The sequence below is a fragment of the Palaemon carinicauda genome, chromosome 37 (assembly GCF_036898095.1).
Source record: "Palaemon carinicauda isolate YSFRI2023 chromosome 37, ASM3689809v2, whole genome shotgun sequence".
NCBI lineage: Eukaryota > Metazoa > Arthropoda > Malacostraca > Decapoda > Palaemonidae > Palaemon > Palaemon carinicauda.
The window spans coordinates 41,963,623-41,990,967 of record NC_090761.1 but is presented as its reverse complement, the minus strand read 5'-3'; the positions used below and the strand labels follow the sequence as shown (position 1 = coordinate 41,990,967).

General features: G+C 46.7%; 1 protein-coding gene and 1 long non-coding RNA gene across 3 annotated transcripts in view; one reads left to right on the top strand and one right to left on the bottom strand.

Moving 5' to 3' along the window:
- The window catches only part of LOC137629595 (uncharacterized), a 152,823-nt gene extending 127,662 nt beyond the window's left edge, over positions 1-25,161 (top strand). For both annotated transcript variants that reach the window (XR_011041546.1, XR_011041547.1), the window contains exon 3: positions 24,754-25,161. This is a non-coding gene — a long non-coding RNA (uncharacterized lncRNA). The remainder of the gene's footprint in view (positions 1-24,753) is intronic.
- The window catches only part of LOC137629594 (atrial natriuretic peptide receptor 1-like), a 1,161,427-nt gene that overhangs the window by 17,102 nt on the left and 1,116,980 nt on the right, over positions 1-27,345 (bottom strand).

The following is a 27,345-nucleotide window of genomic DNA, read 5'->3' as shown; positions in this document are numbered from 1 at the left end:
CTCGACCTTCAGGATGCATACTTCCACATCCCGATTCATCCAAACTTTCAACAACATCTGAGGTTTGTGGACGGGAAAGTAGTGTACCAATTTCGAGCACTGTGCTTCGGCCTCATTCCTGCTCCTCTTGTCTTTACAAGGCTCTTGCAAAATGTAGCAAGCTTTCTACATTTTTTGAGGATTCAGAGCCTCCCTTTATTTTGACGACTGGCTAATCAGGGCGTCGTCATTAAATCGCCGTCTGGAGAGCCTCTAATGGACATTAGACCTAACCAAGGAGCTAGGTCTCATAGTGAACGTAGAGAAGTCGTAACTTACAGTACTCCATCCCAGACTATTCTTTATTTGGGGATGGAGATACAGTGTCGAATTTTTCGGGCCTTTTCGTCTCCCACAAGAATGGAACAAGCTCTGTTAAAAGTCTGTCACTTGCAAGAGAAAAACAGTTGCTCTGTAAGAGTTTGAACGAGCCTCGTGGGAACTCTTTCATCGCTGGAGTAGTTTATCTCTATGGGGAGACTCAACCTTTGCCCTCTCCAATTTCACCTAAACCATTGGAACAAGGAGAAGGGCTTAGAGAGTATCTCTTTCCCAATCTCCAACTCAGTCTAGACATGTCTGACTTGGTGGGACAGCAACATCAGACTTCGAGAAGGTCTTTCTCTTGCGATCAAGAGCCCAAACCATGTGTTGTATTCAGATGCATCGGATTTGGGTTAGGGAGCTCCACTGGACAGTCTGGAATGCTCGGGTCTTTGGTCCACGGATCAGAAGAACTCCATTTAAGGCAAGTAACATCTCTCTTTTGACGAGATTTGTGCAAGGAGAAATGAATGTCTTAGCGGACTGCCTCAGCAGAAGAGGACAAGTCATCTCCATGGAGTGGACGTTGCACAAGACTGTGTGCGAGAAGCTATGGATGACATGGGGTCAACCCACCATAGATCTTTTTGCGACTTCACTGACAAAGAGGCTCTCGACTTATTGCTTTCCAGTTCCAGATCCAGAGGCAGCCCACATAGACGCTTTCCTGCTGGACTGGTCTCACCTGGACGTTTATGCCTTTCCACCTTTCAAGATCCTAAACAAGGTGCTGCAGAAGTTCGCCTCTCCTGAAGGGACCAGGTTGATGTTGGTTGCTCCCCTCTGGCCCGCGAGAGAGTGGTTCACAGAGGTACTTCTATGGTTGGTAGACGTTCCAAGAAGTCTGCCGTTGCGGATGGATCTCTTGCGACAGCCTCACGTAAGGAGATTTCATCAAAGCCTCCCCGCGCTTCGTCTAACTGCCTTTAGACTATCGAAAGACTCTCTAGAGCTCGAGGGTTTTCGAAGGAGGCAGCTAGAGCGATCACGAGGGCTAGAAGATCCTCTTCCATCAGGATCTATCAGTCGAAATGGGAGGTATTTAGAGACTGGTGCAAGTCCTCCTCTATTTCCTCTTCCAGTGCCTCTGTAGCGCAGATTGCGGATTTTCTGCTTTATCTGAGAAACGGTCGCTCCCTCTCTGCATCCACCATTAAAGGCTACAGAAGCATTTTTAGCTTCTGTTTTCAGGCATAGGGGTTTGGATCTTTCTAATAACAAAGATCTCCAAGACCTGCTTAAGTCTTTCGAGACTTCTAAGGAGCGTCATATTTCGACTCCTGCTTGGAACTTGGACGTGGTCCTACAGTTCCTTATGTCAGACAGGTTTGAACCATTAAATTCAGCCTCCCTGAAGGATCTTACCCTCAAGACACTTTTTTTTGGTGAGCTTGGCTTCAGCTAAAAGGGTTAGTGAGATACATGCTTTAGCAAGAACATCGGCTTCTCCGCTAATAAAGCAGTATGTTCTCTTCAACTTGGTTTTTTGGCCAAGAATGAACTTCCGTCTCGTCCTTGGCCTAAATCATTTGAAATCCCCAGTCTTTCTGAGATTGTGGGGAATGAAGTTGAAAGAGTGCTGTGCCCCGTTAGAGCTCTTAAATTTTATTTATCCAGAACTAAACCGCTACGAGGTTGTTCAGAGGCTTTATGGTGCTCCGTTAAAAAGCTCTCTTTGCCCATGTCTTAGAATGCGTTGTCTTATTTTATTAGACTTTTGATTCGGGAGGCACACTCTCATTTAAGTGAGAAGGATCGTTATTTACTTAAAGTCAAGGCTCATGAAGTTAGAGCGATAGCAACTTCAGTAGCGTTCAAGCAAAATAGATCCATTAAAAGTATTATGGACGCGACCTTTTGGAGAAGCAAGTCGGTATTCGCTTCATATTACTTGAAAGATGTCCAGACTCTTTATGAGGACTGCTACACACTGGGACCATTCGTAGCAGCGAGTGCAGTAGTGGGTGAAGGCTCTACCACTACATTCCCTTAATCCCAATATCCTTTTAATCTACTCTTGAAATTTTTAATCTTGTTTTGGGTTGTACGGGAGACTAAGAAGTCTTTTGCAATCTTTTTGATTTGGCGGGTGGTCAAAATATTGTTTCTTGAGAGCGCCCAGATTAAGGGTATTGATGAGGTCCTGTTATAGGGGTGTTCACCCTGGATATAGCAGCTCCTGGGAGTCTTTCAGCATCCTAAGAGGATCGCTGGGCTTCGTGAGGATAGCGGACTAATGAGGCAGAGTAATCATCAGAGTCAGCTTCCTTACCAGGTACCTATACTTAAGTTTGTTTTTTGAATATTTGTCAAAAACTCTTGAGCATATACGCCTTTATTGTTTTAATACTGGTCTCTACCCACCACCATGGGTGTGAATCAGCTATTTATATATTCACCGGCTAAGTTTAATATTTAAAAATGATATTTTCATTATAAAATAAATTTTTGAATATACTTACCCGGTGAATATATAATATTAAAGGCCCTCCCTTCCTCCCCGATAGAGACCCTACGGACTGAGAAGAACTGGTTTGGTTGAGAAGTATATGCGGTATCTGGCCGATAGTCGGCGCTGGTGGGCACACCCGGCAGCCTTCATGGCGATCGCTCGCGAGTTTTTGGAATCTGTCGACCGTCGGAGACGTCAGCTATTTATATATTCACCGGGTAAGTATATTCAAAAATTTATTTTATAATGAAAATATCATTTTTACTTCTTACATGAACTCGGTCCCCCCCCCTTGACTCTGCTCGTTCAATCTTCTCTGGAAGATGAACAAGTAAGAGTGATATGCCTTTGACCTCCGGACAAACCTCTGCTTTGATGGACTCTGAGCACACACTGCCAGAGAGGTCTCTCTTTCGCTTAACGCTAAGTGTCAGCTGTGGCTTTCATTGGGAAATTTGGTCCCTCCCCCAGGAATGGCTGTTGGAGGTGCTGACGTTAGCACAGCAGGAGTGCACAGCTTTGGCCTTGGGTTGGGGCTCTGGCCTTCCCCTTCTGAGCCTCTGGAGTGGTGTCCCTCCGGTAGGTTGGTGCCCGTAGCTCAAACTTCCTCTGCAATTTCTCTTCCACCTGAGAAGTTGCTGGCAGGGTCTTCTTGGAGTCCTGGTCAAGCCTGCAATTCCCCCAGGAAAACGGCTGTCTAGTGCTGCGATGAACGGTGGACTGTTTTGGGACTTTACAGTCAGCCAGCTGAATGTTCTGATTTCACTTATCAGGCGAAACGCACTGGCGTGTTTCTTTCACCTTACGAGGAATGACGCCCTTCTCGCAAACGAGAATGGGCTGCCTCACTTAAGTGGTCTCCCCTTTGAGTTCCTCGTAATCAAGTGTTGAACTTGTCCATACCTCACTCCACCTCTTTGGAGCAGCCTGATGGTGATGCTTACTGACTGCCTATGGTTGCCTCCGTGACGAGTCTCGTGGGACATAACCCTTCGGGGTTATTGCCTCAGACCTCAGCCCCATACGGGATAAGAGGAAAGTGGTTCCGATGTTCACAAACAATGGGCTGCACACATTCATAGACAAGCACTCCTCCTACTTTGCTCGTTTTCATCCGAGCGAGCACCTTCTGCAGGAGGGCGCAAGGCAGCTTGTCTACCTCTAGCAGATTCCTTGACGAATGTTTCTTCACCAGTCCGTGATGTTTCAATTTGCGGATGAAGTCTTGTGTGTCAGCGCACATTCACCCACCATGCACTGGCAAGGTGGGTGGGCGAGCAGTTCCGACTGATTTCATTCATAAAGGACCCGCCTTGGTTTAAGGAACTCATAGAGGTGGTAATAAGAGTCTTGTAGTATTAGGTCCTCTTGGGAATTCAATTCCACCTGTGGATCTCGGGCATAGGAGCTCTGCAACAAGGCAAGGTAAGCTCCCCCTCTTGCAGTATCTTTTGTCTCCCTCCTCCTAAGTGGCCATCTAGGTACCAGCAATATCTAGACTAATGCCTCCCATTCTAGCCTTGATCCTACTCGGGAGAGACTGGGTATTGTCTCAGACAAAACATAGAAGAGGGTATTGTCCCAGTCAAAGCATACAAGAGGAAGAGGGGACAGAGGGCTTTAGATCTCCTGGGGAGATTTCGTTCACAGGCAAATACCGGCTGTCCCCGGTAGAGTTTATGATGAACGAACGACCTGCACCTCTCCTGGAGCTTCAGTCGGGTCCTTTTCAAGTAGAAGAGTACATCCCTCTTTGCCGCCTTTGCGGCCAGATCATGGGAAAGGAAGGATTTGAATCCCAAGAACTGGACCTCAAGTTACCCTGAGGGTTCAAGTTAACAGAAGAGCTTTCCGAGTTCAGTCCCGGCCTTGGTGTTACCTGAAGCAAAGAACCTCCACACTAAGTCTCAGGACCCCTGTGAGGGAACCAGCAGACAAACCTGACCCAGCATGGGATTCTTTGGTGTGAGCTCGGGACTGCATGAGTTGCAAGACAACTTTTCAGACCATGCGGATGGAGTGCTACCAATGGCTGGTACCCCTATGGCTTTGGCCACAGAGCTAAGGGAATCAGATTTTTCCTTTATACAGGTCTTGTGCTGCATTAAGATAATCAACAACCTTGGCGGTCCTAATTTTTCCCCCCTCTCAAAGGGGAAAGATATGGTCCTTGACCTCTTCTCCCAGACTGCCAGAGCCGGAAAAACTACGATAGAGTTACCTTGGTCCAGGATGGTTAGGTGACCCAAAAATAAGGTCTTTGCCCAGGTAACTGGTGCAACAAACTCCTTACCAGCTGAACACTTGTTTCTATTACTTCTTTCTGTGTTTGTTCTGCAGAGAAAGTATTACGAGATTCTGGGTAATGATACCTCTCTATTGCCTCCTGATGAGCAACATCACGCTTGACAAATTGGCAGCACAACCTGTGACATTCTCGGCTGCGAACATCGAGCGAGTTGCAAAGGCTGATTTGCAATCCGTCCCATTGATCAACTTCTAGTCTGGTTCGGTTGGTTATGTGATTGCTAATGAGGATTTGGCAAAACCAGCTAACTGGGAAGCAATGAATACTTTTTTTGCTTGCTGGAGCAAGGGCAGTCGAGTTCCTGGTTTGTCACCTGACCAACATGTAGATGAACTGGGTTTGAGGACACATGACTCTGTCATCTCATTGCCAAGCTCAGTAGACAGGTTCTGAGGAGAGGTTCTCAAGTTATAAAGGTGAGTTAGGGCACTAACCACCTGTGGAGATACTCCTGCTAGAGAGTTATTGGGTCCTTTGATTGTCCAGAGAGTACTACATTGGATCCATCTCTCTGGTTATGGCTCATTCTCCTTTGCTTACATACATACTAAATAGTCTAGCCTATTCATTTCTCGCATTCCTGTCCTCATACACTACAATTCTGAGATTACCAAACAAATCTTCTTCACTCAAGTGGTTAATTACCGCACTATAACTGTTCAGTGGCTACTTTAGCTATGGTATAATTAGCTCTTCTAGGAGGACTCCAAAAATGCAACCTATTATTCTCTAATCTTGGGTAGTGCCATAGCCCTTGTACTGTGGTCTTCCACTGTCTTGGGACGGAGTTCTCTTGCTTGAGGATACAATCGGGCACACTTATTTAGGACTCGTCTTGTTTTTTTTTAAGTTTTTATAGTTTATAGATGTAAGATTTATTTCAATGTTGTTACTGTTCTTAAAATATTTTATATTGTTCATTATTTCTCTTAGTTCATTTCTTTCCTTTTCTCATTAGGCTACTTTTCCCCATTGGAGCCCTTGGGGTTATAGCATCATACTTTTCCAATTAAGGTTGTAGCCTAGCAAGTACAGTAATAAAAATATAGCCTAGCAAGTAATAAAAATAATAAATAATAATAACTCGAGGATGAATGGTCCTTCTCTTTTTAATACACATTGACACAATTGTGGAGTGTTGGCATCAGGCGAGTTAAGACTCTTCTCCATAGGGCAGCGATATCTCGTCCTTACTACTAGACGCCACCAGCACTGAGGTTGTTCCCTGTCAACAGACAAGTACATAAAAGATAGTCAGCGGTTTCTTAGCATACCAATGTGAAGCAAGAAAGCCCCGAAGCAACCCTTTCATAGAGGGGGAAGACGTGGTGTCTCCCGCTATGGGGCCATTCCTCCCATCTGTCCACCATTGGGAAAATGCCTTTAGTCAGGTGGCAGAGATGGGAGTTCCACAGCACAAAATCTTGGACAGCCTCTGTCCTCCAAACAGGGTACCACGTCCCGTTCATTCTCTCTTCCACTCGGTTAACTTACCATCCAGTGGTGTCATGTTCCTTCATGAAGTGATCGCACTCGCCCTTCCGACAGAAGTCCAAACCATGTAGAAGAAGGATGCTCTTCAAGACGTCCTAGGCGAGTCCCCAGACCTCTACAGTCGACTTTCTCTCTCTCTCTCTCTCTCTCTCTCTCTCTCTCTCTCTCTCTCTCTCTCTCTCTCTCTCTCTCTCTCTCTCTCTCTCTCTCTTTTTTTTTTTTTTTTTGGTAGAGAAGGTGTCTGGAGGCTGGAGAACAGTCTTGGACCTCTTGGCTTTGAACACGGTTGTTCTACAAACCCTGTTCAAGATGGAGACGGCAGACACGGTAAGACAAAACCTGAAACGCTTCCAAATACTCTTTTCAGGTCACTCTGTGGTGTTGATGAATGCCAACACAACGATAGTGGCATATATAAACAAGCAAGGAGGCAGTTTTTCACAATCGGTATGTCATCTCGCTGTAGAAATCTCAAGATGTACGGAAGACAAACCGATCACCCTATCAGCCAGATTCATCCTGGGGAAGAAGAACACCCTTGCCAACAATATGAGCAGGAAGACTCGGATAATTGGCTCTTATTGGTTTTTGCCAATTATCCAAGTGGTCTTTGCTTCTTCAGATAGCCAACAAAGTCTTGACTTTGTGGGGTTTGCCAACGATAGACCTGTTTGTGGTATTTCTGAACCAGAAGCTTCTGATGTACTGCTCCCCAGTACCAGATCCCCAGGCAGCCCTGGAGGATGCCTTTCAACATTTATGAGATAATATGGACGTTTATGCGTTACCCTCCTTCTGTTTAATGAGGAGACTCATTAAGAAGACAAGGGAATCACAAGACTTGTTGATGATCCTAATAGCTCCGTTTTGGCAGCAAGCCACATGGTTTCTAGACGTAGTTGGGCTCACAGAGGTACCAAGAAAGCTTTTATGCCTTCCTCCTTTCCAACCTCCTCAGAAAACCTCATGCAGAAAATGTCCATGGGGCAGTTGCCTCCCTATGACGTCACACCAGGAGGTTATCCAGCGTTTCCTCTTGCAGAGAAGCGTTTTGTAAGCAGTGGCGAAAAGGATGCCTGGATACCTCCGGAAGTCAGCCATTGCTGTCTATCAAGCAAAGTGAGCTATCTTCTATCTTCTGAGGTTGGTGTTGTGAACTGTCGTGGAGGGCATATTGCTCCTCTCAATACCACCATCTTGTGACGGAGTTCTTACTGTACCTGAAAGAAGAAAAATTCTAGTGTCTCTGCAGTGAAAGGCTACCGATCGGCATTAAGCCTCGTCTTTAGACTGAATGGAGTTAACATTTCTTCCTCGACAGAATTGTCTCTCTCTGTGGAGTTTTGAGCCTACATGTCCTCAGCTGGAAGTTAGACCTCCTCCTTGAAACGTAGTATGTGTACTAGAATCCCTTTATGAACCGTTATGCTGACTTGTCAGATCGCGACTTCACTCTTAAAATGGTCTTTCTGGTTGCCCTGGCTTAGGCCAAATGGGTCAGTGAGTTGCATGGTCTTTACACAACATAGCCTATGCAAGGGGATGGGGTTAGATAACCCTCAACTTTATCCCTGAATTCATTGCTAAGACTCAAAATACGTCTGTAGTGAAGTAGTTTCTAGGGCTTCCAGATATCAAGTCTTCGTCATGTAACCGATGATCCTGAGTAACTGTTACTATGACCTGTGACAGCGCTGATGCGCTACCTCAAACGAACCTCGGGAGCTCGCCCGTACATTATATGACGGCTTGTCAGCACGGGTAGGGTCAAGAGGAGATTTTCCAAGTAATTGAGTGAGCACTAAATCCCAACCATCCTTCATTGGGGAATTTGGTCCCTCCCCCAGGAATGGCTGTTGGAGGTGCTGAAGTTAGCACAGCAGGAGTGCACAGCTTTGGCCTTGGGTTGGGTTGATAGAAACTTTGCTGTGGTGCAGGTTCTACAAGTGGAAGTGTCTGGAAATGTCAGATTATGTTTACAGCACATTATCTGCAGGATGAAACCTGGATACATTTTCCATAGGTCCTGTGGTGGCAGCAAAGCAGGTGTAAGCTACCTCAGCTCCTTGTGGGACAAGTAGCAGTTAATAGAGGGCAGGTGTTACCTGCTTTTAGTCTGGGTTGAATGGATAGAATGACCAGCTTTTCCTTCCTTCTCTTGTGGAACAGCATCAGGAAGACTTTGCAAGCTGGCCTACCTCTGACTGCAGGTAATTACCAATTTCCTTGAAATATGCACTATATATTTCATGTCCGCATTCTCCTTAGAAGGGGGGAGACGTGCAATGTCTAGGTGCACTTCTTGGTTAAGTAAGAAGAGTGTTACACACACTGTTATTCTTATCTGGTCAAGTCACAGTCGCACACCTTTTCCAAAAAAGCCCAGACAGTCAACTCTTGGTCATAATATACCGAGAGTTTGTGAGGTGCCAGGGTACCTGCCTCACGCTAGCACAAACTCAGAATCATACCCCAGGTCAAGTTCCCAGCCAGTTGGGTTGGGACTTCCACCCACCTAAGGGTGTCTCCATAGTAAGGAGTGAAAGAGTTTGTATGTTTTATGCTGGAACAAATGATTTTTTTTGTAAGTAATTAGTATTTTTCCTAACTAAACAAAACTTGAGCTCTTTACTCATACTTGGCCAACCTGCCAGCATCAACAGTGGGTATACAGCAGAGCTATGTTCGTGAGCAGGTTGATTTGTCTACCCCACTACCCTGCCCTTCATTAGCAGTGGTTTGTTCAATTTGTTTAGTTTGTATGTTTTATGCTGGAACAAATGACAAATTGTAAGTAATTAGTATTTTTCCTAACTATACAAAACTTGAGCTCTTTACTCATACTTGGCCAACTTGCCAGCATCAAAAGTGGGTATACAGCAGAGCTATGTTCATGAGCGGGTTGATTTGTCTACCCCACTACCCTGCCCTTCATTAGCAGTGGTTTGTTTAATTTGTTAACATTTTATGGCGTATTTTCCAGCAAGCCAGAGCAATATAGCCATAATATAGAGACCAAGGTTTGTATAATTAGGAAAAATACAACTTACAAATTTTTCATATTTTTGACTACTTGTACTACTTTTGCTGATCACTTATTTAAGTTTTAGTTTATTTTTACAATTTCTTGAACGTATTACACTCTTTGTTCTCTCATAACGTTCTTTTAGTATTGTATAGCATGTATATCATTCAATTAACCCTTTTACCCCCAGGCTATTTGGAACTTTCCAACCCTTAACCCCCAGGCATTTTTTTTTCAAGCACATTTTGCAATATATATCTTTTAAATTGCTCTAACAGCCTTAATTTTCGTCATAGAGTGGTCAGGTTGGTCTCAATCTATAGGAAAATGCCTGAAATTTCTCAACTTAAAGTTATCAAAAATATGCAATAAAAAATGTAAAATAGCAGTTTTTTGCAAGGACGTACCAGTACGTCCATGAGGGTAAAGGGATGAGTTTTGTGAAACGTACCAGTACGTCCATTGGGGGTAAAAGGGTTAATTGAGAATGGCAACATCGATAAATGCATTGACCTTTACGATTCTTGCACTGGACCATACAACCAAATTCTATATCTTAAAGCTTAAAAGCAGATTGTTTTTTCATAAATCTTATCAGACTGATCTTGCAACTACCCTTAATTTCCAATTGTTCCGTAACCAAAATACAAACCATGCTATTTACATAGGGTTTACTTTTGGCGTAGCTGAAAATGACGAGCCATTAGGTTTTAACGAGGGTTAACTACCCCCGCGCTAGTTAGCAAGGGGGTAGGCGAGGGGTAGCTTGCTACCCCTCCCCCCCCCACACACCGGTGAATTGTCTCACTTCACTTTTGGCTCGGACGATGAGCAGCTGTCTTTCGTCCTCGCTTTTGACAGCCTTAATCTGTTTTTTCCTTTTCTTCAGCTTTGTGTATTTGGAAGTTGGCCTCTACCTTCATCGCAATTATGGGCAAGTGCCCTGGACTCTCCGGCCGCCCCTGTGGAACTTTCATGTCGGCGGTCGAGACGGATCCCCACACCCTTTGCCCGCAGTGTCGAGGTCAACGGTGTACTAGAGACTTAACTTGTAGTGAGTGCTGGGAGTGGTCTACCTCCCAGTGGGAGAGGTTTGCCCGGCGGCGTAAGAAGAAGTCCAAGAGAGACCTTTCTCCTTCAAGGGCTGCCTTGAAGAAGGAAGGCTCCAAGGACTCTTCTTCCGCCGCCTGAACCTCCTCCGAAGCTCCCACTCGGTCGGTCTCTCGTGAGAGGCCGTCGAGTGGTAGCGTAGGCCATTGTTCTGTTTCCCGACCTCGGGGTGCGGGAGAGGGCGTTGCCTCCCATAGCGGGGCAGCTCCCCCCTCCTCCTCCGGGGGAGGATTTTGATTCTCATTACGATGATGACCATGCTGTTTCTAATAATGATCTCTTTCAGCTTTGGGCTTCCTTGGGGCTTAAGGGCTTGCCCTCCAAGGAAGCCCTGTTTGACTTGATCCAGTTAGGGGCTGCTGTCAAGCAATCGCCGGTAATAGCAGAGGTAGACCCTCTGTCTATTGTCGACGTGGTTGTGGCAGAGGCTTCCGACAGGTCTGGTCAAACCTCTGTTGCTGCTGCTGTTGCAGACGTTGCTAAAGGCTCAGCCTCCCCTTCCGAACATCCTTCGAGGGGGAAGTTGAGTCCCACGGTCTCTCCTGTGGGTGCGTCTCCTCCTCGGGGGAGCGCACTGACAGAGACTCCTCTTCGGAGGACCGACGATGTGGATGCCCTTCCTCAAGGTCGCCTTCGCCGTAAGACTCGTCATCCTCTTCGCCGGAGGGGCCTTCCTTCTCCCTATAAGAGGCTCCTCTTCGGGTCGTCTTCACCGCTGTCTTCCCCTGCAGAGGATTCTTCTCGTCGGGAGCAGACCGTAGCAGCCACGTCCTTGGACCGCTCCGCAGATCGCTCACAATCTCCTACGCCTGCTAGACCTTCCAGTCCTTCCGGCCTACCTTCGCCCCTGGATGCAGATGCGCAGCCGGCGCCTTCTTACCCCGCCACCTGACGGGCACCGGTCCCTTCGGGACAAAGGGATGTCTCCCACGATGTGAGTAAATCCCTTGCACGCCGGGTTTCCCCTGCGAGCGAACGCGCCTTCAGACTCGCCTTGCCAGCGCTCTCCTGCTCGTCAGCGCTCGCCTGCTCTCTCCTGCTCGCTAGCGCTCCCCTGCTAGCCGTCAGCGCCCTTCTATTCCTGCTGCGCGCCAGGCGCGCCATCGGTCTCCTGCTCCTGCTCGTCAGTGCGCACCTACGCACCTTGTTCCTGATGCGCGCCCTGCGCGCCAACGCTCTCCCACGCACCCTAGATCTTCGGATCTGGACGCAGGCAAGGACCTTACTCCTTCACCTCGCCCTCGCGCTCCTGTGCACCCATCTTCGCCTGCGCAACAGCGCGCACGCACTCCGGTGCGCACTTTAAGTGTTCCTACGCGCTCGTGCACCCACGAGTCTTCTTCTGAGTCCGACCGCGAGCATTTGCCCTTGCGCATTTCCTCGCCATCTGATCCTGTGACCCAGCTGACTGCGCGTCGACACCCTCCTGCACGCCAACGATCTCCTGAGCGCCCGCGCAATCCTTCGCCTGTGCGCAAGCGCTCGCCAACGCGCCCATGACTCGGATCGTCACAGGTCTCCGACGCGCACACGCGCTAAATCTCCTGCGCGCGGTCGATCACCTGCACGTACTACGCGCCATCGTTCGCCAACGCGCCTTCGTTCTCTGATGCGCCAGCGTTCGCCAACGTGCCATCGCTCGCCCACGTGCTATCGATCTCCAGTGCGCCGTCGATCTCCTGCGCTTCATCGTTCTCCTGACCAACAGCGATCTCCTCTACCCTCGCGCGCTCATTCACCTGCGCGGGCACCTTCAGCTGCGCGCCAACGCGCCCCCTCGCCAGCGCCCTCGCCAGCGCCCTCGCGCCAACTCGCCCGCGCGCCTGCGCGTGACTGCGCTCCCGCAGCCGCCCGCGCGTGACCCTCTGAATGCTCCTTCGCGCGAGCGCCAGCGCGACCCCCGTTCTCTCCGTGTCCCGCAGCTCGTGCCTACGACAGGGACGCGTACTTCCAGATCGCCATCAGGTTCGCCACTGCGCAAGCGCAGGGCTCTCACCCAGGACCAGGAAGAGTCACCGGAGAGGTCCAGGCAACATTCTTCCCTTTCTTCTTTTCAGGTAGGCCCCGTTGCGTCCACTCCGAAGGATCAGGAGATCCCCTTCCCTCCAGCGGGGATTACTGACACTGCGTCCGTCGCCCGTCAGTCTTGGTTTGGTCACCTGATGAAAGCAGTGGTGCAGGCTGTGACGCCGGCCCTCGCTGATCTGGGACTCAGACCAAGGACAGACTCGCCCCAGCTGAAGAGAAGGAGAGGAGTGGACTTCGTGGTGACTTCTCCCAGGAAGAAGTTGGCTCCTAAGAGGTCCGTCAGGAAGGATCCATCCCCTTCGCGGTCGTTTTCTCCTTCTCCTGTGGACGAAGCCTTTCCGTCCTCAGGAGAGTCCAACGAGGTGAGGGCCTCTCCCACGGCACCAATGGGGGGAACCCCACCTCCAGGAAGAGAAACGTCTCGCGTGGAAGGTACCTTCCAGACCTCTTTGCTGGAGTCCTGTATCCCGCCCAGGAGGGAACCCAAGGACTCAAAGACGATTCCTAAGTCGTCTTCATGGATCCGTCCAGAGCCAACCAGACTCTGGGAGAACGTCCACGTGTCTCCCCAAGAAGAGCCCCTGGGGACGGGAGACTTAGCTGCCAGTCCACAGGGAGGAGAGCAGCACGAGTCTGAGCATGCCTTCTGGCAGGTCTTGAATCTGATGAGGCAACTCAACAGGGTCAAGGACCCGGAGATTGCCCCTCGTGAAGGCAAGGATACGGTCCTAGACCAAGTCTATGGTACCCAGAAACCCCCAAGGGCCAGTGCAGCTTTGCCTTGGTCCCAGTGGGTGAAGAGTGCCAGAGACAAGGTCGAAGCCTAGCTCTCGGAACTCGCCTCCTCCAGCCGTTCTTCTGCCGGGAACAAACTCCTCCCACCTCCTCGTTTACAGCAGAGGAGGTATTTTGAGATCATGGGGGGAGTCCAGTGTAGCTCTTCCCCTCCACCACTCGGTGGAAGAGCTCACAAGGGGAACTCCTCTTGAGAAGCTCTCCTCCCGGCAGGTGACATTCTCGGCTTCGGAGATCCTTTGCCAGGAGAAGGTCGCGAAGTGTGCCATGCAGGCCACTTCGTGGCTGGACGTCTGGCTGGGTTCTCTGGGCATCCTATTGCGCTCCGAGGACTTGTCTAAGGAGAGCAATAGGAAGGCCCTGGAGACCTTCCTCCTCTCGGGCACTCGCTCCATCGAGTTCCTGGCCCACCAGGTTACCAACCTGTGGGCCAACTCGATCTTAAAGTGACGCGATGCGGTGACCGAGAAGTTTCATCCGAAGGTCCACGCCGTGGATGTTTGCAGGCTCAGACACTCCTCCATCCTTGGAGGAAGCTTGTTTGAGCCCAAGGATGTAGAACGCACAGCTGAGAGGTGGAGGAAGTCGAATCATGATTCGCTCCTCCAAAGGGCCCTCACATCTTGGCCCTACAAGCCTCCAGCTCCACAACAGCATCAACAGCAGCCTCGCAGGACACCGAAGCAGGCTCCGACAGCTAAGACGAAGGTGTCTAAGCCCCAGCCCTTTCCTGTCAAGGACAAGAGGGGTGGAAAGTCCTCCAGGGGAGGCAGGAATCCTAGAGGGAACGGCCGTGGCCGTAAACGCTAGGATTGGCAGTGCCCCCGCGTGTTCACCTGTGGGGGGATGCCTACAAAGTTGCGTGCACAGGTGGCAGCAACATGGGGCCGATTCCTGGACGGTCTCTGTGATCGGCCAAGGATATCGCGTCCCATTCACAACATCTCAACCTCCCCTGACAGCGAATCCAGTGTCGTTGAGCTCCTATGCCATGGGATCGGCAAAGGGGCTAGCCTTTTGGGCAGAAGTCGAGACCATGCTCAAGAAGGATGCTCACCAAGAGGTCATCGACGGCTCCCCAGGCTTCTTCAGTTGACTCTTTCTTGTAAAGAAGGCATCTGGAGGCTGGAGACCCGTCATCGATCTCTCAGCTCTGAACAAGTTTGTCAAACAAACTTCGTTCAGCATGGAGACAGGGGACACGGTCAGACTTGCAGTGAGACCACAAGACTTCATGTGCACACTGGATCTGAAGGACGCGTACTTCCAGATCCCAATCCATCCGTCTTCCAGGAAGTACTTGAGATTCAGCCTAGACAGCAAGACCTACCAGTTCAAGGTACTATGCTTCGGTCTCTCCACAGCACCTCAGGTGTTCACCAGAGTGTTCACCCTGATTTCGTCGTGGGCGCACAGAAACGGCATCCGTCTCCTCCGATATCTGGACAACTGGCTGATCCTGGCAGACTCGAAGTCGACCCTTCTTTGACACCGAGACAGGCTTCTGGGACTTTGCCAAGATATGGGGATCATGGTAAATCTCGAGAAGTCCTCTCTGCAGCCGTCCCAACGACTTGTATATCTAGGCATGTTATTAGGCACCAATCTCCACAAAGCCTTTCCATCAGACGACAGGATAGCAAGGCTGAGGAGGGTTGCAGAGCCCTTCCTCAGGCGGGAAGAGCTTCCAGCCCAATCATGGTTACGTCTTTTAGGTCACCTAGCCTCCCTGGCCCGCCTGGTCCCGAACGGCCGTCTCAGGATGAGATCCCTGCAATGGCGGCTCAAGTCCCGGTGGAATCAGGGCACCGATTCCCCGGACTCTCTGGTCCCTATAGGACTCACGGAACAGGCGGACCTGCGGTGGTGGCTGATCGACGAAAACCTACGAAAGGGAGTGGATCTTCTCGTCCTTCCCGCGGATTTGACACTGTTCTCGGACGCGTCAAAAGAAGGGTGGGGGGCCCACATTCTGAACCAGAGGGTCTCAGGCCTTTGGTCAGAATCAGAAAAGTACCCACACATCAACCTGCTAGAGATGAAGGCCGTGTATCTAGCCCTTCAACAGTTCCAACGGACCCTGGCGGGCCACTCCGTGGTGGTGATGAGCGACAACACCACGGTAGTGGCTATCAACAAGCAGGGAGGTACCTTTTCACAACAGCTATCCCATCTTGCAGTAGAGATTCTGAGGTGGTCCGAAGTCCACTCGATAGCCCTATCAGCTCGCTTCATTCCTGGCAAGAGGAATGTGCTCGCCAACAGTCTGAGCAGAGCTTCACAGATAGTGAGTACTGAGTGGTTTTTGGATCCTCAGATAGCCAACAAAGTCCTGACTTTGTGGGGTTCCCCGACAGTGGACCTGTTCGCGACGGCCTTGAATTTCAAGCTGCCTCTGTACTGCTCCCCAGTCCCGGACCCCAAGACACTGTCAAGATGACTTCCAACAATGGTGGGACAACATCGATGTGTACGCCTTCCCACCGTTTTGTCTGATGAGAAGGGTGCTCAACAGGACCAGACTATCGGTCAACCTGTCTATGACCTTAATAGCTCCGCTATGGCATCACTCGCAATGGTTCCCGGACCTTCTGCAACTCCTAACGGAACCTCCGAGAGAACTTCCCCCACGACATGAGCTACTCAGACAACCACATTGCAACATCTTCCACAAAACCGTAGCCTCGCTTCGGCTTCACGCCTGGAGACTATCCAGCGTCTCCTCACGGAGAGAGGCTCTTCGCAGCAGGTTGCGGAAAGAATGTCTCGACACCTGCGGAAGTCCTCCGCGGGAGTCTACCAGGCGAAGTGGAGAGTCTTCTGTGGTTGGTGTCGTGGGAGGGGTATCTCTCCACTCGATGCCACTATTCCAGGAATAGCGGAGTTCCTTGTGTATTTGCGGGAGGAAATGCGCCTTTCGGTCTCGGCGGTGAAAGGCTATCGCTCAGCCTAAAGCCTGGCCTTTAGGCTGAAAGGAGTGGACATTTCTTCCTCGCTAGAACTCTCTTTACTCATACGTAGCTATGAGCTTACCTGCCCTCAGTCGGAAGTGAGACCTCCTCCATGGAACGTGGTTCGGGTCCTCAGGGCTCTGAAGAGACCCCCCTTCGAACCATTACGCCAGGCCTCTGATCGCCACCTGACTTGGAAAACGGCTTTCCTACTCGCGTTGGCCTCTGCCAAATGAGTTAGTGAACTTCATGGTCTCTCATACGACATCGCCCATTCAAGGGGATGGGGGGAGGTAACGTTCACGTTCGTCCCTGAGTTTGTTGCCAAGACTCAGAACCCTGGAGTGCCGGACCCACGGTTCGACTCCTTCAGGGTCACGAGTCTCCGTTCCGTAACAAGTGACCCAGACTATCTGCTATTATGCCCAGTGAGGAGTCTGAGGCGTTACTTGAAGAGAACAACTGCAGTTCGTCCCCGCGTGCAGGCGTTGTTCGTAAGCACGGGAAGGACTAAGAGGAGGGTCACCAAGAACACCATCTCGGCCTGGATTCGAAGGGTTATCCATCTCGCCTTGAATCCTGACCCTCCTCTGTCACGTCGCCCTAGAGCACACGACGTCAGGGGCATCGCTATGTCCCTGGCCTTTAAGAGAAACGTCTCTGTGACGCAGGTGCTACAAGCTGGGGTCTGGAAGCGTCAAACGACCTTCACAGCCTACTACCTGCAGGATGTGACCCACAGGAGCCTCGATACTTTTTCTATCGGCCCCGTGGTGGCTGCACAACAGCTGGTCTAACCTCAGGCTCCTTATTGGACAGGTAGCAGAAGGTTGAGGGCATTATTACCCGGTCTCAGTCTGCGGGAATGAAAGAGTATGTCTGGCCCTTACTTCTTTCTTCATCCTTCCCTCTCTTGGGGAAAGCAGCATCCTGGTCTCTGCATAGCTGACCTCAACCTCTGCAGGTAAACCATGCTCCCTTGTGTTCCTAGTATTAACCCTGGATAGGTACGGTCCTCGGACACCCCTTTAAGGGTATACTCGGACGCGAACGACCCCGACGCCAAAAAAAATTCTTGAAAAATCAGTTTTTGCAGTAACCTCCTTTTTTCTTTTGCCAAAAAAAACTTCAATGAATGCTTAAAACAACTGTAAAGATAAATACTACTCATCTGCAGAAAAACTATTTATTATAAATTTTTTAAAAAATTAAGTAGAAAAAAAAAGACCTGACATAAAAATTCATAAAAAAAAAGTTTATACATATCTACACAAATCCTTTTAGGAATTGATTCTTGAATGTTTAGGACACATCTTGATGTATTTTGGATGAAGTCAGACCCATGGAGGTGAAGATCTGATATGAGAAAAAAAGGGTAACTTTTTTTGGCCAAAAAAAATTGTCCAAATTTCATGAATTTTTTTGGGTACCCAAATGAAATAGGAAGTGGCTAATTTTTTTAGGGAATAAACATATGTTATCCTAAAATGGAAATATGTAAAAAAAATCTTCATTATTTTGTAAATTACATTTATATCAGGGGCCATATCTAAAGGTAATTTTTTGAGTACTTGGAAATTTCATAAAAAAATACATATATTTAATATATAATATGATATTTATGCAGGTAAAAATATACCAAAATATCACAAATTCTATAGGGAACAAGAATATATATAGATAGGGCAGCTTACGCTTCGGATATGTCCACAAAATGGCCGCCAACCACACTGACTCAGACTCCCTAATCTGCCACTTGAAATGTAGGAAGGGTATGTCAATTTCAAGGTGTTATTTACTAATCTAATTATTATTGGATATGCATAAAAATTGTATGGTGGGTTGCTGGATAATTGTCGATTATTTTACGACTATAAAATTAAAATTCTGACCCAAAAATTTTTTTTTGAAGGGAAATAAAATCGAAAAAAAAAAATGTAAAACAATATTTTAGCTAAAAAAATTTGATGATATTCAATCAAAAAAAAAGTAAACAAAATTTTCCGACAAATAAACATCTAGAGGAATCATTACTCTGTGATAGTTCCTTAGTACGTAGTAATTTTGAAAGAATTGGGAAAAAACAAAAAAATGGCAATCACCAGAAAATCGAACACATACCTATATATACGCCATATCTGGCTAAAAAAAAGATAGGCATGGGTAGCCAGATCATCTAAAAACACTTTCCAACACTATAAAAATATAAGTTTTGCGACACTACTTGCCAATTCCTTACGGTAACATGACTAAGAAAAAAAATGCAAAACAAATAAAAAGGGGCACTCGTGGAAAAATGGCCATTCTAATATACGGCATTTCAGAAAAAAAAAATTTCAGCCACGTGCTAGGCAAACCATCAAGGCATATTTTCCGACAAATAAACATATAAATGAAATATTACTCTGTGATAGTTCCTTAGTACGTAGTAATTTTGAAAGAAATGGGAAAAAACGAAAAAATGGCAATCACAGGAAAATCGAACACATACTTATATATACGCCATATCTGGCTAAAAAAAAAATAGGCATGGGTAGCCAGATCATCTAGAAACACTTTCCAACACTATAAAAATATAAGTTTTGCGACACTACTTGCCAATTCCTTACGGTAACATGACTAAGCAAAAAAATGCAAAACAAATAAAAAGGGGCACTCGCGGAAAAATGCCCAACATTCTAATATACGGCATCTCAGATAAAAAAAAAAGACATGCACGTGTTAGCCCAACCATCAAGGCACACTTTCTAACACATAAACATGAAAAAAAAATCAATAATATACGGCAATTCCTTACTACGTAGTAAATTTTTACAAATATTGAAAAAAAAAAACAGAAATTGGCAACCGCAGTTAAATACCCAATATACCAATAACTACGTCGTATTTGACAAAAACAAAATCACGCATGGGTAGCCAGATCATCTAGACACACTTTCCAACATTAAAAAAGCAAAAGTTTTACGACACTATTTCGCAATATCTTACGGAAAAATGACTTGGCAAAAAAATTAAAAAAAATTAAAAAGGGACACTCGCGGTAAAATGCCCGACATTCTAATATACGACATCTCAGATAAAAAAAAAGACATGCACGTGTTAGCCCAACCATCAAGGCACACTTTCTAACACATAAACATGAAAAAAAAATGAATAATATACGGCAATTCCTTACTACGTAGTAATTTTTACAAATATTGAAAAAAAAACAGAAATTGGTAACCGCAGTTAAATACCCAATATACCAATAACTACGTCGTATCTGACAAAAACAAAGTCATGCATGGGTAGCCAGATCATCTAGACACACTTTCCAACACTAAACAAGCAAAAGTTTTACGACACTATTTGGCAATATCTTACGGAAAAATGACTTGGCAAAAAAATGAAAAAAAATGAAAAAGGGGCACTCGCGGTAAAATGGTCCTCGTGGTGATGAACGACATTTTAACTAAAAAAAAAAACATGCACATGGTAGCCAAACAATCCACCAAGACTTTCCACAACTGATAACCTATACAAGTTGCACCATTCTACGACAATTTCATAATACGTAATAACTTTGATAATTATGCAAACTACCTCAGAAGGGTAAACTCGGACGCGAACGACCCCGACGCGTCTCAGAAATCGGGGAAGGAGTACAGCTACAGCAATGCACATCTGGACACTACTAGAGCGTGTAGGGGAGACACCTCCTGCAGGTCGATCACCCACAAATTCAGTCACAGGGGTGAGTCACGTGAGAAAAACCTGTTTTTTTTTGACGCTCGGGGTCGCAAACGACCCACCGTACCTATCCAGGGTTAAGTTGATACTGTCGCGTCTCCCATACCCTGACGAGGTGGTATTGGGAATGTCCTAGCCTAGAATTCCATCTAAAGGACTCCAGGTCAACTTCCTAGGACGAGTCACACACTATTCCTCCACACACAAGCTTATGTAGGCCACACGTTCCTTGCAGAGCAAGGAACTTGTGAGGTGCAGGGACTCTTTTTCTCGAGTGCTGCTCACTCGGATTCTGAGTCCCCGGGTAAAGCCAAAGCCAGTAAGGCTGGGGACTTTCCACCCTTCCTAAGGGGTAAGTCACCCTATGTAAATAGCATGGTTTGTATTTCGGTTACGGAACAAATGATAAATTTGGAGATAATTTGTATTTTTCCGAACCATACAAACCTTAGCTATTTACACATATTTGGCCGCCAGCCCTGTCCCCCAAGACAAGTCTTACCTCTAAGTTAAGTGAGACAATTCACCGGTGTGTGGGGGGGGGAGGGGTAGCAAGCTACCCCTCCCCTACCCCCTTGCTAACTAGCGCGGGGGTAGTTAACCCTCGTTAAAATCTAATGGCTCGTCATTTTCAGCTACGCCGAAAGTAAACCCTATGTAAATAGCTAAGGTTTGTATGGTTAGGAAAAATACAAATTATCTCCGAATTTGTCATGTTTGCTGACTTGTTAGCTCTGTGTTTTTCCTAGCCATGTTCTCTAAGGGGTGGTAATGCCATCAGGGCACCTTTTGCAGTCTACTGTAGGGAATTACTTAAGGGTATGCAGCATTCCGTTAGCCCCCTAGCTGTACCTTATTTTACCTTCATTCTGCTTCCTTTCGTCAGTCTGGCTGTCTAAAACTTAGTTCCTAGAGCAATTGTATGGTTTTCAAACAGGTAAATAAGAAGGCTCCTCACAGAAAGATGCTAGAGGTTGAGTTACTGTCTTACCAACCGTTTCTCTGGAATGTGTCTGGTTTTCCGTGATGTATGACTGGTTTCCTTTTAAACCATTACTGGCCGAGTCCTTAACAGCTTCTACATTCCAATGTTGAGCTATAAGGAGGTTGTTAGTATCTTCTTTCTTACTGCTGTATGGAACTAGGAAGGATATTCCCAGGAAAGACAATGAACTTAACATTTCACAAGATGAAAGTTTTTTATATGAATAGGAACAAATAAATATAAGAATTAATTTGTTTATCATAGATATACAAAGCACAGTCCTTTAAATTACATATCTGACCTCAACCAACCCTCTCATTCCTGGGCTTAAGGTCAATAGAGGCTAGTCTGTGACAGGCAGTTGGACAGTAACAAACCCTCATATGGAATCTGAACAAACTCCTGGCAATACGAATCAATTTGCAAAATAAATTAAAAACTATGGCTAAATTCCAAATTGTACAGCCAAGCGGGTAGATAGGTTTGCTGAGCTGGTGCTTCTTGATGCACTGAACATTACCCCATGTTATTTGACACTTGTTCAGTATATCAACAAATGGTCACGTGTAAATGGTAAGCTGTTATTTTGTAGAAATATTAACTATTGTCAATAAAGATTGTTTCCTACACAAATACAAACCACCATCCTTTAATAGAAGTAAGACGTCGGCATAGCCAGAGTGGCTGTTTAAACTTTTAAAAAAGGTAAATAGAAGATTTTGGCAGATGGAGTGTAGCCACTCACCAGTCAGGTAGAGCAATCCTCACTTTGATTTTGGCCGCAATTCAGTATGGACGTGCTTCTCTGCTGCTTCCAACTTTTGGGTGTTTGGTCTTTTGTTTTGTTCTCTTTCCAAAATGTGATTACATAGCTTTGCTTTTTTGCTGTTCATAGAAACTTCATGAGTCATGTGCAGAAGCTTTATCCTTAAAAATGTGTTTAGAGTTGCAACTGGTTCATGATTAGATTATCAACTTTGTATCAGCATAACTTGACAGTCATCCCCCTGCAAACTGGGTAGGCATGAACTTTTATGCAGTAAGCCGATTTAGCAAAGATGATGATGTATAATAGTTTAAGGTAGGTTTTTGATGAGTTCGAAGCCAATTGCATCTCCTTCGCATTTCTTTGGGGCTGGGTTATCTGGAGGAATTCGTGAGAAAGTAGTAGGTCACTCTGGCTTGCCCTTGTGGCATGCTTTAAAGATGGCAGAAGTATCACCTTCCCTCAGTTAAGGTAATACCCCACTGTCTTTCTCTCAAAGTACTGTACACATATTACTGTGTTGCTAAATGATGACTTTTGTAAGGCCCTGAACCTACAGAAGTTGTTTCATTCTTTTGGTATCAATGGCACCCCATCAAAGAAGCTTCTTGAGGCACTAGCAAATGCTTTTTCCTTGCAGTGTCCTTCTCCTCAGCTGATCCATCTGCAGAGGAGCGATATGACCCTTGACGAGTCGTTGCCTGCTCCTGGATATTAGCCCCCCCCCCCTATCAGTTTGTTACCACCAGCTCAGTAGTCCTCAATATCTGAAGATTGGTCAGGAGGAACCGAAGCATTTGTACTCACTGTCCCCTTCCTCCACACCTGTGTATTCTTCTGAGCCTTTGGACTTGATGCTGGTCACCCCCAAGAAAAGAGGAAGAAAGTCACTAAAATCCATGAGGACCATTTGGCCCCAGTCTCTTGGACATCAACTGATCTCTCTCCACATGCATGTAGAAGTAGTGCATTACCAAAATTCAACCCAGTCCAGGAAGGTGTTTTGGTACATGGGTGACCTACTGTTATCAGTGCTCAGTGTCACACTGGACTGTGCACAAGCACTGCTAGTCAGGACATTGGTTGCCTCCTACATTTCCTTCTGGATGTTCATGTGGCTGCTCAGTTTTGCCTTTAATGATGACTATCTTCCCTTTATGAACGAGAGACTTCCGATCCTACTTGCTTGGCTGAGTTAGGAGAACCTCCTTCATGGTTGCATGGAAGGAACGGATTATGGTTCTCCTCACCACTCATCTTCTCAAAAATCTTGTTTATTTTGTGGTCAGTCGCCAAATGACCAGTCTTCACTCACATGATGTCCACGATCGTGGTCTCTATACACCGTCACAGCATATCAGCTCACCAGGTGCCTGGTCTATCTGTGTACAAACTCCATGTGTTAAGGCACTGAACCTGAGGACACCAAGTGACAGGAATCCTGCGCCTCTTTTAACAAGACCGTGACTCTAATTTGGGATTTGCACCATTCGGCAACATGGATATTCGTGACAAGACCTTCCAATGCATCCTTTCAATACGGATCCAGGACAGATGATGTCCCGGGACTGCTCTCGTCTCTCGTCTAAGGACAAAAAGACCATGATGACCTGCAAGACACTTCTTTGTCTAAGGATTGATACTCATGCAATGCACTCTCCTAACACACAGACCATGGCATCTAATCACTTGGAGGGTAAGAGAGTTAGGGGCAACTTGGCCTTCAAAGAGTAGTTCAAGAAGCGTTCGGCAGTTCCCTCTTCTGCTGTGCCCTGGTTCTGTTCTTGATCTGTAGCATCAGTACTCCAAATGAAAGAGGGATCCATCAGAGATTCATATAGTCCTCCCTCATGAAGGGGGGGAGGAGTCTCACATCATCATTGATCCTATGGTTCCTAACTCTGATCCTGTGACAATTAAGGTGGAGAATCCATAGGCAGAGGCAGTTTCATCAGTGTCGTCACCCTCATCTGTCAATTTAATGACCACGGGGAGGCTTCCATGGAGTCCATGAAAGGTGACTTGACAGCCATCGATCGACACTTCTATGTTCCTCAAGGGTGAAGACCCGCCTGTGAGTTTCAGTGGTCAGTTCTTGCTCACATGGCGCGTGATAGGGTCAATTCTCAGATTTCCGGATCAAAGAATTCCCAACGCTTGACTTGCTCAATCAAGATTCTATCCAACCCTGATGACAACGCAGATTTTATTTTCTAGAAAAATCAGATCCAACGCCTCTTCTATCAATTCAGCATTAGCAGCGATTACATCGTGGATCCCGACTGATAGATGCTTGATAGTCTCCAACTGTTAAGTGCAAGCAAACTTTACGGATTGTTGGTACGTTTGAAGATGCGCAGGGCAAGGTAGGAAGTTATTAAGTTTAGATATCTCAGAATCTCAACTAGAAGTGCTAACATATTAGGATACCACTCGTCATGTAGCTACAAACCCTAAGGCTCCAACAGGAAAAGTAACCCACTGAGGAAATGAATTAAGGAAATGAAAAAAAATTATATACTGTAGTTATGATGAATAAAAAAATATTAAATAATTCAAAATCTGTAATAATGTTTAAATACTCCTAATTTTAAAGGACAAAAAGTTTGTATAAGTGTTGGAACAAATATACATTGGCATTTATCACTCATTGTATAGTCTAACTGTATTGGTCAGCTAATTCTTTTTGTACCAAATAATTATATTATGTTTAAGAAATTTTGACTTATTCTTCTTATATTTTACAGAATACAACCATACAACTGGAAACTGCACTTAAGGAAAAAAAGGCAAATTTGTAATTCCCCAGCCACATATTTTCATGTACAAGTTGATGTGGACCATATTTTGAATATAAACACATGAGAATGGAAGGGTTTTTCAATATCACACACAGCTTGTCTAAGAAAAACTTCCTAATACTGTACCTTCCACATGAAACTGTAGATCAATAAGCATCAAGATAATTCAAAATACTCCAAATATTGCGAAAGCAATCCATTCCTAAACCAATCTGATATTTTTAACATTGTAACATTTGCTGCAAAGCTTAGCAAAAAAAAGATTGTTCCGGCACAAATACAAGCCCCATACTATTTATAGGGATACAGCATTACTTTTGGCGTAGTTAAAAGACGAGCAATGATAATTTTTAGTGAGGGATAACTACCCCATCCGCTAGTTAGCAAGTGGAAGTGGGGTAGACTGGATACCCCCGCTTACTCACACCTCTCGGTAGAGGACGGACATGCTGCCTGTCTCTCCCGCAAAGACTAGCCTTGATTGTTATTCTGTTTAGTTTATTCTTTTTATTTGCATGCTTTTATTTTACACATATATAGTGTGTATATGTATACTGTAAATGGAAACATACTCATATATTGTTAAATACTTGTAACTTTTATTACAGTTGATAGTGTATCCTGCGGTCTCCGCCGTAAGGGAGTCGTCATTGAGTTGATACTACTACTCCCTTACCTGCCGCCCTACCCCTTCGTGGGTGGCCAGCAATTCCTCTGCGGGGCAGCTACTTTCCCGTATGCGTGTTTGGTGGCGCTCCCGTTTTTTTTTTTTTTTACCTCCCAGTACTTGAGTTCATAACTGCTTGTAATTTAACTTTTCAATTCTCGTTTTGCTCCCCTTGCTGGCGAGGGGTCAACGCCCTTCCTTGGCTGGCGGAGCGAGTGCTTAACTAACATGTCCGCTCCCTTTCGAGGAATTCTTTTACAAGCAAGGTTAACTTTCGAGGAATTCTTTTACAAGCAAGGTTGACTTATTCCCTGAATAGTTCATTTTATGCAGTGGGAGTTATGAATTGTAATTCATCACAATTTTTATTTTTTTCTACAGATAGCAGCTGACATAGAAAGAAAGGCCGACGGATATGGCCGTTCCAGTCAATGTCCTGCACTACCTGTGGCAACTCGTGAGCTGCTCACTCACATTAACGAGGTAGCACCCATTGCCAACCTTCAACTTGAACAAGGCTTGCTGATGGGAAGCACAGTGCTGCCTGGAGGTTTGCCTCCAGGGGTTGGAGAACCTTCCCTGGAGTTGGGCTGCTCCCCCTTCCGAGGGAGAGCTTCCTTTCTAAAGCCGCTCGGTAACCTTCCCTCTTTCGGGAAGAATTGCTGACAGCTCGACAAGATCTGCTTCTGCTATCTCGTCGCCGAAGACTGCTTCTTCCTCTGGAGGGGAGGGGGGGAGAGCAAAGTCTAAGGCTTGTTCCTCCTTGGGGGGGGGGACTTCTGTCTCATTTGTGAGAGATTGTTACTCCTACGCTTTTTTCCCCATAGAGCTGGGAGAAAGTTTGTCTCAGGCGATGTCCTCCTTCGGGAGGACTTCTCTCTCGTTCGTGAGAGAGATTGTTACGCCTACGCTTTTTTTACCATAGAGCTGGTAGAAAGCTCAAGGATATGTCCTCCTTCGGGAGGACTTCTCTCTTGTTCACGAGAAACATTGTTTAGTGACCAACATATTTATGCTTTTTTCCCATAGGGCTGGGAGAAAGCTTGTTCAGCGATGTCCTCCTTCAGGAGGACAATTCTCTCATTAGCAAGAGAAAGCTTGTGTTCATCGTTTGTGTTAGAGCTGCGGGTGGTCGCAGGTGCTGCAGCACGTCGGCCAGACCTTGAGTCAGTGTCTGATGCCAAGGATGTTGCTGATCCACCAGGGGCGGTGGCAGAGCATACTCCAAGGCAGGTTTCCCCTTTGGGGAAACATGTCTCTCGTTCACAAGAGAAGACCGCCACTGGGCATCAGTGGTCCCCGTACGCTTACAGTTCTCCTCCAGGGCTGGAGATAGAACTGTGCCTTAAGTGCTGTTCTCCTTCTGGAGAACAAACCTTTCCTTTGGGGGAGGTAGCTCTCGAGCTGGAGCAGTCTCCCCCTTGGGTGGAGTAGCCTTTAGGCTTTACGTTCCTCTCCGGAGGTTCGTAGGGTGGAAGGGTTTGAAACCCCTCTCCATCCTAGACTTTCTCCTCCTTGGGCTGTGAGGAGTCATCTCTTTGAACCTGCTGGTTATCCTTACATTGACCATTACCTTTTGGTCTGGCGTGATTGTTAAGAGTCTTTGGGCTCTCGTCATGTTGATCCTGCTGGTTCTCATGACCCTGGGAGTCCTTCAGGTCTCTTGTCATGCTGAACTTTTGGGTTCTCGTGACTTGGAACTTTTGGGTTCCAGTTGCGTTGAGCCCTCGGACTCACGTAATGATGGTTACGTTAAGCCTTCGGGCGCTCGTCCCATCAGTCACACTGAACCTTCAGGTTCTCGTAGCAGGGAGATCTCGGTCTCATGTTACGTTAACCCCTTGGGGGTCTCATGCCTCTCGTCACGTTGT